Consider the following 10,228-nt stretch of genomic DNA (forward strand, 5'->3'; position numbering starts at 1 on the left):
GATTTTGCTAACTTCAATAGCATATGAGTGCAAGAAGCACAGAGGAAATGTCTGCAGGTGAGGTCTGAGGAATTCTGGGCATTATCAACTCGCAAAACTAGCCAAGCTCCCCTTGAAGACAAATGCCCACAGAATTTCTGGCATGCAATCCTCATTGAGCAGAACAGAGACAATTGAAATAAAGAAAACAGAAGATTCAGATAAAAGTAGAGAAGATGAACAGAGCCAAAGGATAGATATTAGAGACCAAGCCAGTGTATCTTGTAACAACAGAAATGGAGATTGTGAAATTAGGAAAACTACCATGAATGATGATTGCCTCTAAAAGTCCAAGAAAACTAGTTTCACATAAAAATGGAAAAGGACTTAAAAATCATTTAAAAGTAACTCCCTAAAAGCATTTAAAAGCATTTAAAAGTAACTCCTTAAAAAGCATTTAAAAGTAACCAGGGGTGCCTGGGTGGCTTAGTTAATTAAGCATCTGCCTTTGGCTCACGTCATGATCTCAGGGTCCTGGGATCGAGCCCCAAGTCGGGCACCCTGCTTAGCAGGGAGTCTGCTTCTCCCTCTAGCTCTGCCCCTTCCCCTGCTTGTACTCTCTCTCTCTTTCACTCACTCTCTCTCTAAAATAAATAAATAAATAAATAAATAAATAAATAAATAAATAAAATATATTTTTTAAGTACTTAAAGAAAGTAACTCCCTAAAGACAACAAATGTACACAAAGGACACAAAAACGACATGCCCACAACAAAGAGTATTCCTCAATGAGCTCAAAGATATTAAGAGTATAATACAGAAAATGAAAGACCAACAAAATACTGCAGTTAGAAGAAATAAGTCAGAAATGAGGTGGGAAAGAACTCAAAAGAATTATAAGTAAAAGAAAAATCATTTCCAAACTGAAGACTAAAACAGAAGGCATACAATTGCAAATAAATATAACAGATAAAGGTTGAAGTGATATATAAAGTGATAAGACAGATCTTTTTTAGTGAAAAAAAAATTAAGAAGACACAAAATGGCCTAAGAAAAAGTAACAAGCACTGAATATACACAAAGAAGACAAAACAAACGTATAATAGCAGTTCTTGAACAGGAGAAACAAAGCAAAGGAACAGAAGAAAAATAAGGACAATAATTGAGAAAATTAAAACATATAAGATATTTTACAATAAAATACACACTATAAAATTAAAACTGCATACTGAAAAGGCACAGCACATACCTGAGAAAATTGACTCAGAAAAGTCAACACTGAAACATACACTAATAAAATTGCTGGACTTCACAGAAAAATAAACAATCTTTCCAGCATCTAGGCAAAAATATTATAAAAAATATTATTAGACTTTTTGACAACAATGCTTTATGCCAGAAACAGAGGCATGAACTAGCACATATTATGGTTTCACTTATATGGGGAATACAGAAAATAGTGAAAGGGATTATAGGGGGAAGGAGGGAAAATGAGTGGGAAAAATCAGAGAGGGTGACAAAACATGAGAGACTTCGAACTCTGGGAAATGAACAAGGGGTAGTGGAAGGGGAGGTGGGTGGGGGGATCAGGTGACTGAGTGACTAGCACAGGGGGGCACTGAACGAGATGAGCACTGGGTGTTATACTACATGTTGGCAAATCAAACTCCAATAAAAAATATACAAAAAAGAAAAAATAAGCTAAAGATTTTTGTATCCATCCAAAATTCTACATGTAAAAGCTGAAGACAAGCTGCTATCACATTTAAGAACTTAGGTAATTCTGTTCCCAAACACTTTCTTCAAGAAATCTACTCAAAAAGAAAGTTCAAATATATTAAATTATTATAAAGATGTTGACATAAGGATTGATGGTGAGCAATATATAGTTACATTTACAACTAAAATTTTGAAAGAGTTTGAGGACAGGATAATATATAATGGTTTTAAATACTGACAAGTACCACTGTTTTCAAAAAAGGAAAAAGAACTGAGGAAGCATTAACAACATTTTTAGTGGTTTGCAGTAATCATAGGTAAAGTACTGTTGATCCAGGTATTCTGAGACGCCTGTGAGTACCATGTAGGATAAAGTAAGTGAGTAATTGTTGAATATTCAAATTCTAGCATCCCTCTCTCCTTGAGAACTAAAATCATCAGTGTAGAATAAATGACAAACAGATATAACCTAGAGAAGTCAAACAAATCATAATCCTGCATGTGAATTGTGCTTAACAATATGAACTCATAAAGCATTTTAACTTAAAAAGTTACAAGATAAAATGTTGATTTTATAAAATACATAAAAAGTGTTAGTGTATCATAGTTCTGTCCACTGAGGAGACCTAGAAATTAATCAGACCAACAACACACAGATATTCACATTGTCTACAAATAATGGTAGTTTTAATTCTTCTTTTCCAATCGTTATCTCATGTTGCCACATGGGATAGGAGCTGCATTACTGATGTTAAATAAAAGTACAAAAATAGTCATTATTGTCATTATCTCAATTTTAGGTGGAGAATGTTTAATATGTATATGTTACAATTATAAACTTTTTGGTGAGGTGGTATTTTTTCCTTTTCTTTAAAGATTGTATTTATTTATTTATTTATTTATTTATTTATTTATTTAAGAGTGTAGGGAGAAGAGGAGAGGGAGAGGGACAAGCAGACTCTGCACTGAACACAGGGCCTGACATGGGGCTCAGTCTCATGACACTGAGATCATGAACAGAGCTAAAATCAAGAATCAGATGCTCAGCCAACTGAGCCACCCAGGTGCCTCTTAAAAGATACCTTCATTGAATAATATCAAATTACTTTTTGCTCTAAAAGATGAAATTCAAAAATATGGAAATACTTCTGCCATCTCATTTCTCCAACATCCAATTTTTGTTATATTTATCATACTTTAAATGATGCCAATATTTATAACATTATATTATGTGCTATAACCTTAATTATTAAAATTGTTTTGGTTTGTCCTAAACTTAAATGTATTTTGTACTCATCATCCTTTATTTCATTTGTAATTCTCATGGTTTTTATGTTCTATTCATATTTCAATTTATTTTTAAAAAATTCAATTTATATTCCCATCATTGCCTTGATTTTATCATTGCTCTTTTTTCCCAAAAGATACTGATGGGTGCTCTATTCCCTGACTTTTTTCATATTTGAGAATGTTGCTTTTGTAGATGAACTGTTGTGATATTTTTAGGTCTAGAAATTTGTTAGTGTTTGGCTCTGCATAGGAACAAAAAAAACTCTGATTTTAGCATTTGCTGATTCTCCTGGGGTGAATAATCCTACATCAAGCTACCAACATGATGTCACTGAATGCAGATTTGGGGAGAGATGCTCAGAAGCATACCATTATATTACATTATATAGTATCTGCACTTTATGGAAACAAAAGACATAAATAACCTCAAGATCACGATAATACTAAATCTAGTAAAATAATTAGGAAGTAATGTCCTTCTATTACTTCTATTTGTTAAAAAATATTTATTATTTATTTACAATTTTGTGTACTTTAGTTTAAAATAATGTCTGTTTAATAACTTGCCAGTCATATTCTTAAAATTTTGATGATCTGCCTTTGGAAAGTCAGTATGAGCTGGGTCCAATGCATGGTCATGCTTTAGTTATTTTAGAACTCTAGTGACAATGTTCAATTGTTTTCCTGCACTAAATATTACCGTGGAAATATCTGAAGCTGACTTTTTGCAACATGACAGCTGAACTGATACTTTGTCCCACGTCATACTACAAGTCCATAGAAATTCTGGATTAAGTGGTAAAAAGTAAATCAAAGTAAAATGAGAGAGATTTCCATGTGCAAGAAAAGAAAAATGAAATCGATGCAGAGCAATAATATAAAGGTGATTCAGTGACAACATTCAGGTATTGAAAGAAAGGTAGATCCTAGGAGCTGGATGCTGAGGCTCTAATGCCCATCCAAAAACAACAGAAAGTGAGGCAACTGGAATTCAAATCCCATCTTGTCCTCATGGATTATGAAGGCTCTGTCCATCAGCCCAGAACAAAATTAGTCTTATGTCTAGGGCTTTGATTCAAGAGGAAGGAAAAGTTGTTGGAAAAAAAAAAAAAAAGAGAGAAAGTCTCCAAGCTCATACCAGGAATGAATATGTGGTCCAATTTTAAAGTGGATGAATGGAGCAGTAACAGCAAACCCAGAAATTAACCCGAAAACTGGCTGGCTCCTGGACATGAAAACCCTTGAGGTTTCTCCTGGACATCCTCATCATAAACAATCTTAAAATTGTATGTTAGCAACAGTTTCACAAGGCAAGACCTACAGAACTTCTATAGAATAATCCCTCTAATCCAAAGACAAACTCAATGTCAAAAAGAACAAAGCAATAAGTAAATATTAGATCCAAAAGTCTTGATGAACCAATAAAAATAAAACTTAGCAATCAAGAACTAGAAGTAATAGGATAATGTGGAAATATTTTTTGTGGAAATATTTAAATATCAAAAATCAATAAAAGTACTACGTGTAGTTTTAAAATAAAAGAATGTATTAAAAATAGATGAATTTGAGAAAGAACCAGTTAAAATTGCTGGAAATAAAAATAAATAGTTCATTAGAGTTTTAAAAAAATGAATAAACGAATTAAGTAGGAGGTTAGATGTAGCTGAAGAGAGAACTGATAAGGTGGAAGATGGAGACTAGAAATCATTTCCAAAAACACAGCGGATATTTATTTATTTATTTATTTATTTAACAATAAACACCAAAATTACTTCTTAATTAAGTACCATAACTTCACTTTAGCTGATGACAATGTAATTAGAAGACAAATAAATGGTCAAATAGCAACTAAAACAATCCACCTATATCTGTACATTTTAAAAAAAAATCTAAATGGATGTGTCAAAGAAGAGATAAAAAATGAAAATGGTGAAGGAGTTGGCCTTGGATGAAAATGAAGGAGCACCAAAGAGATCTATGAGAAGTAGCTGGAGTAGGTGTCAGAAGAAAATGAGGAGCTTGAACACAAAGAGTTAAAAGAAAGGATGGTCTAAATGTTCAATGTTCAACAAATTGGAAGACAGTATATTAAAACTAAAAGAATTAGAAAGTGGGAATGACAAAAGATCAGAGGAGTTAACAAAATAGAACACAGAACAAGATCAACAGAAAGAAAGGTGAATTTTCTGAATGATCAATAAAATAGGCACTGGTCTATCAAGACTAATGAAGCCAAAAAATACTAAGGCACAAATAAACATGGTAAAAACAAAAAGACATAAATATATGCAAGCCAGGCATTTTAAAAGAACATCATGAACAATATTTTCCCAACGATCTTGAAAAGTTATATGACAGACAACATTTTTAAAAATATAATGAAAAGAAATACGAATTTCAGTTGATTTTAAAGATGACTATCCTTTAAAGAATAATACAAACAAGAAAAAAGGTACAAACCTAAAAACAGACTCTTAACTATGGAAGACAAATGGATGATTACCAGAATTCAGGTAGGAAAAAGAAAAAAGAAGAAGGGAGGTAGGGGTGGGCAACAGCTAAAATAAAAGATGGGGATTAAGAGTACATTTATTGTAATGAGCACTGAGCAATGTATAGAATTGCCAAATCAATTATATTGTACAGCTGAAACTAAGATAATTCTGTGGGTTAACTATACTGGCATTAAAATATTTTAATTACTGGGTGATGGGCACTGAGGGGGGCACTTGATGGGATGAGCACTGGGTGTTATACTATATGTTGTCAAATCAAACTCCAATAAAATATATATGTATATATATATAAAATATTAAATAAAAAATTTAAAAAGAGATAAAAATAAATTTTGAAAGAGAATAGGTGATCCATATACTATATAAACTGTTTTAGTCAAAGAAAAAGTTTTTTTGCAAAAAAAATGAGGAAACACTTTTTAAATTCTTTTATAAGATGGATAACTTCAAAATTTAAAAAAAAATTAACAAGGGAAACATAAGAATCAGAATAAAAATATTAATGTCAATCACAACATAAAGTTGTTAATCAGCCTTTTAAAAGTGGCTTACATGTATAAATTATTCTCTTGGCAAATCTGTGATGTCCAGATTATGAACTCCTTCACGTTACAGGTAAAGAAACTTGAGCAGAGAAAGGGTGACCAACTCTCTAGGTCCTCCAGACAGAATCTGCACAGTCCCCAAAGGGAGTCCAGACAGTCAAGTTTCAGATCCTCTGCCTTTAACCACAGACTCCAAATTTTTAAATGAAATATTAGCAAAACAAATGCAGCAAGTATTTTTAGTACAAAATGATGATGTAGGGTTGGCAAAGATGTCCAGGGCACAATTTCTTAGCTGCAGATTCACATTCCTATCCAATCTATTGTCCACATCTCCAAAAACATCTCACTTACTGGCAAATATATCTTCCTTCTCCAGCAACTGCTCAGTCTCAGATGTGTTCTCTACCCATAGCTTTCTGCTGCAGCTTTGTAGAGTTACGTCGCCCCTTCCCATCCACCCACCCTATAGTAAATAGTAAATAGTAAATAGTAAAGCCATTCTATGATTTCCCACCGTTTTTAGAACAATGAGCAAATTTCTCACGTTGGCCTACAAGATCTGTCCATAGCTACCTCTTCAGCAACTTTGAGGATCATTTTCTCCCTTCCTCCCTGTACCTTAGCCACGCTGGCCTTCCTTCTTACTTGACCAAGGATGTTCACTCATGCTGTTCCCTTGCCTGGAACTCCCTACCCTGAGCTTTGCCTGGTTGCCTCCTGGTCTTCTAGGTCTCACTTCAATCATGATTTCCTGAGAGAAATCCTGCCCAGAGCTCACCACCTCCCAAGACTAGGTCAGGCTCCCTTAATCAATTTCTTCTAGCACCCCCTACCTCTCTCTGGCAGCACTACACATATCTTCAAATTCACATGTATTTGTTTCATTAATCTTTCTCTTCCCCATTAGAAAGTCAACTGCAAGAGGGCAGGAGCCATGTATTTTCTTTTGTATCATTGATTCCATGGTGTCTAACTCAGTGTTTTTACTTTATTAAAATAATTCATTATAATAGTAAATAATAATTTGTTTAATACTTTAAGAGAGAAAAAGGGAAGAAAGAAAAGAGAAGAAGAGAGAAGAGAGAGGACAAGGAAGGATGGTAGATTATTTGGAAAAAAAAATGGCTGCAATTATTCTCCTCTCTGTATCCATGCCCCTTGCAATATGATTTTGCCACTCCTCCCATAAGGAGACAGACACTCATTCCATAAACCCTTGAACTCAGGCTGGCTTTGGGATTTCCTCTGCTCGGTGAAATGCAGCAGAAGAAATGACGTGCTGGTTCTGCACCTATGTTTCCAAAAGTCCTGTGGATGATTGCTTCCTCTTTTAAATCTCTGTGGCTGCAATGTGGACAAGTCAAGGCTAGCCCAATGCAGGATGAGAGACCACGGACAAAGGCACAAGTCTTGCCCATCCCCAGCAAGGTCATCCTAGAACAGCAAGCCCCCTGCCAACCTGCCAGCCGACCTCAGGCATGAGAGCAAGGCCCAATCGATGTCACCCTAGCCTGGCCCATGGAACCAGACTCTCCAGCTGGTCCTTATATCCAAAAGCAACAAGAAATGGTGTTGTTTTAAGCCAACAAGTTTTGGAATTGACGGGGGAAAGATATAAGTTAAGGGGAAGAAAAGATCAAAGTGGACACAGATTCAATGTTAAGCTCCAGGAAAAAAAAAAAGAAAGAAAGAAACTAACAAATAACTTATACCCTCCAAAAGAGGTCTAGGTTTTTATTCAGGCTTGACTTGCTAAAAATTGAGGTTTCCAAAAGAATGAATGAAGCCCCTGTCATGGGCCAAGTGATGTTCTAGGGGAAAAAAAAAAAAAAAAAGACAGGAGTATGGAGTTAGAATTTCAAACCCCAGCTTACTTTGCTAGTTCCATGTACATAGATAATTTCTTTTCTCCCTAAGTATGTACAATGGAGCCGACAGTTACAGTATCTACTTTGGGAGGATGTGGTGATATGGAGGAGATTGCACTTCTATGAGTACAAGTGAGTCAATTCTTTACTTGCAGGTGAATCTGAGATGTAGTTACTGCTCAGACTTGGGCTGACGTGTCTCCAATGGGCCCTAGATAGATGCCCCTGTGCCTGTGGGAGTGCAGATTACCCCATACTGTACCACCCACCTGCTCCCATGAACTATCTCCCCACCCCCAACCAGTTGAGCCTGGTTGCCTTGAGTTCATTGTCTTTGGTGGAGACTCTGTCTGCTAATCTGCTTCCTACAAGCAGTCTCTGAGAGGGACTTTTACACCCAACTTCTCTTTATTCTCATCTCGATCTAGACAGTCTTTCCTGCACTGGATACCAGTGCCATCCAGCTGAGAACCTAGAGTCTGCTCAAATATGCCACTCATGATTCAGCTGAGCCCTTTGAACACCAAAACTACACCTGATTGGTGTTTATTACCCTCTAATGACCACAGTGACTGAGACTCTTCCCTGGACACCACAGGGAAGAGTCTCAGTCACTGTGGAGTCCAGCTTACACCCAGTCTGTCCCTGTGACACCCCCCCCCAAGACTCCCCTTGACCCCCCCTACCAATTACCATAGATCATTGAGCCTCTTTCCACAGCCTAGGAGGTCCTAATCTATCTCAGGAGGTACCCAAGAGTTAGGACAAGGGCATTGTTGGTTTAAAAAAAAAAAAAAAAAAAACATGTATAGACTATAGAGTAATCTGCAAGATGTCAGTGTTATCATCACCATTATCTCATAAGGATCCAGCCCCTCCTGCTAACACTGCCGCTGTGTCAGGGGGACTTTGAGAAGGAGACTGGACCTCAAAGAGCCTTCCAGGTCCAATAATTCAGAATTCCATAGGTACACTGAATTCCATTAAAAAATAAGTAAACAAGATGCATATGCAAATTAGGTAAATTTCCATTTTCTAAATTCATTTCAATATCATTTGATTTAAACTTCTCTTGAGAGGCTGTTTGAACCTAGGTGGTATCAATAAAAAAGATGAAGAAGCCCACATTTTGTCAGCTGGGGGCGGCCTAGCCGTTTTTCACCAAAACCAAAAAGAGTGGACAAATAATAATATGAACACATCTGTGAGTCGGCAACTCACTCACTCCGTGCCACGCAGAAGGCTAAACTACTCTACTCAGCTTACCTGTTCTCATGACAGACTAATAAGTGAGTGCTATCATCATCCCCATTTCACAGATGTGGAACCCAAGGCATAGAGAAGTCAGGTAGTTCATCCGAAGTCACAGACCCAGTAGACGGGAGGCAGGATGCAAACCCCTAAAATCTAGTCCAGCAGCATGCTTTTGAATCCTACTCTCACACGTGAATACGCCTGCCCTCGCCTCCCCAGGGCCCCTGCGGGGTGTTGCAGGGATGAGATGCAGCTCGGTTGCCAGGCAGACTCTCCCTGCCACTTAGAAAGCCCATGTCTGGCGCGCTCACAAACCTGGATTTTCCAATTGTGCTTGGCTCCAGCTCCCCGGAGAGAAGGCAGCAAACCGGGAAGGCCAGAGCTGTCTCCTGCCCGCTCCTGCTAATTAAACTCCTCCAACTGACACTCTTTGGCTGGTTCCAAGTGGATATTATTTTTAGTTTGTGAGGGTTAAAGGGGAGGGGAAGCATGCCAAATTCAGGTTGTTAGAGAGGGCGAAGGAGAAGGGAGCTCAGAAGGAGGCCCTGTGATTACGACACCATTTAATAAGAAGATAGGAAAAGTGGGGAGCTCCTGGTCCTGCAGGGGGGGCTCCCGAGCTCCGCCAGCCGCCTCAATGACTGCCACATTGGAATGGGTGGGATATTTTCCTACCCACACAGGCCCAATGCAACAGAAGCTATAGATACTGGAAGGATCCAGAAGTTTCTTTTTTTTTCTTCTTCTTCTTTTTTTTTTTTTTCTTATTCGTATTCAGTGGAATGAAGGAAGAGCAATGCTTTGCAGGCTAGGATAGAAGTGACTTCCCACCTCCCCCACCCGGTTCTCTTTTGTAGCGTTGGGGCCCATCCTCAGATGTAATAAATGATGTACCCACACAACCCTGATGAGGAAGCTGGGCAGTTAATCTGGGGGGATCCTTTTGATAAAAACCAGGTCAGACCCCACAGCCTAGCTCCCCAGATTGATGGACCCTGAGCTTGGAGACTGTCAGAGGTGTATGGTCTACAGTTCTGCCCCCCAGGACTCTAT

This window comes from Canis lupus, chromosome 26, assembly GCF_048164855.1.
Source record: "Canis lupus baileyi chromosome 26, mCanLup2.hap1, whole genome shotgun sequence".
Lineage (NCBI taxonomy): Eukaryota > Metazoa > Chordata > Mammalia > Carnivora > Canidae > Canis > Canis lupus.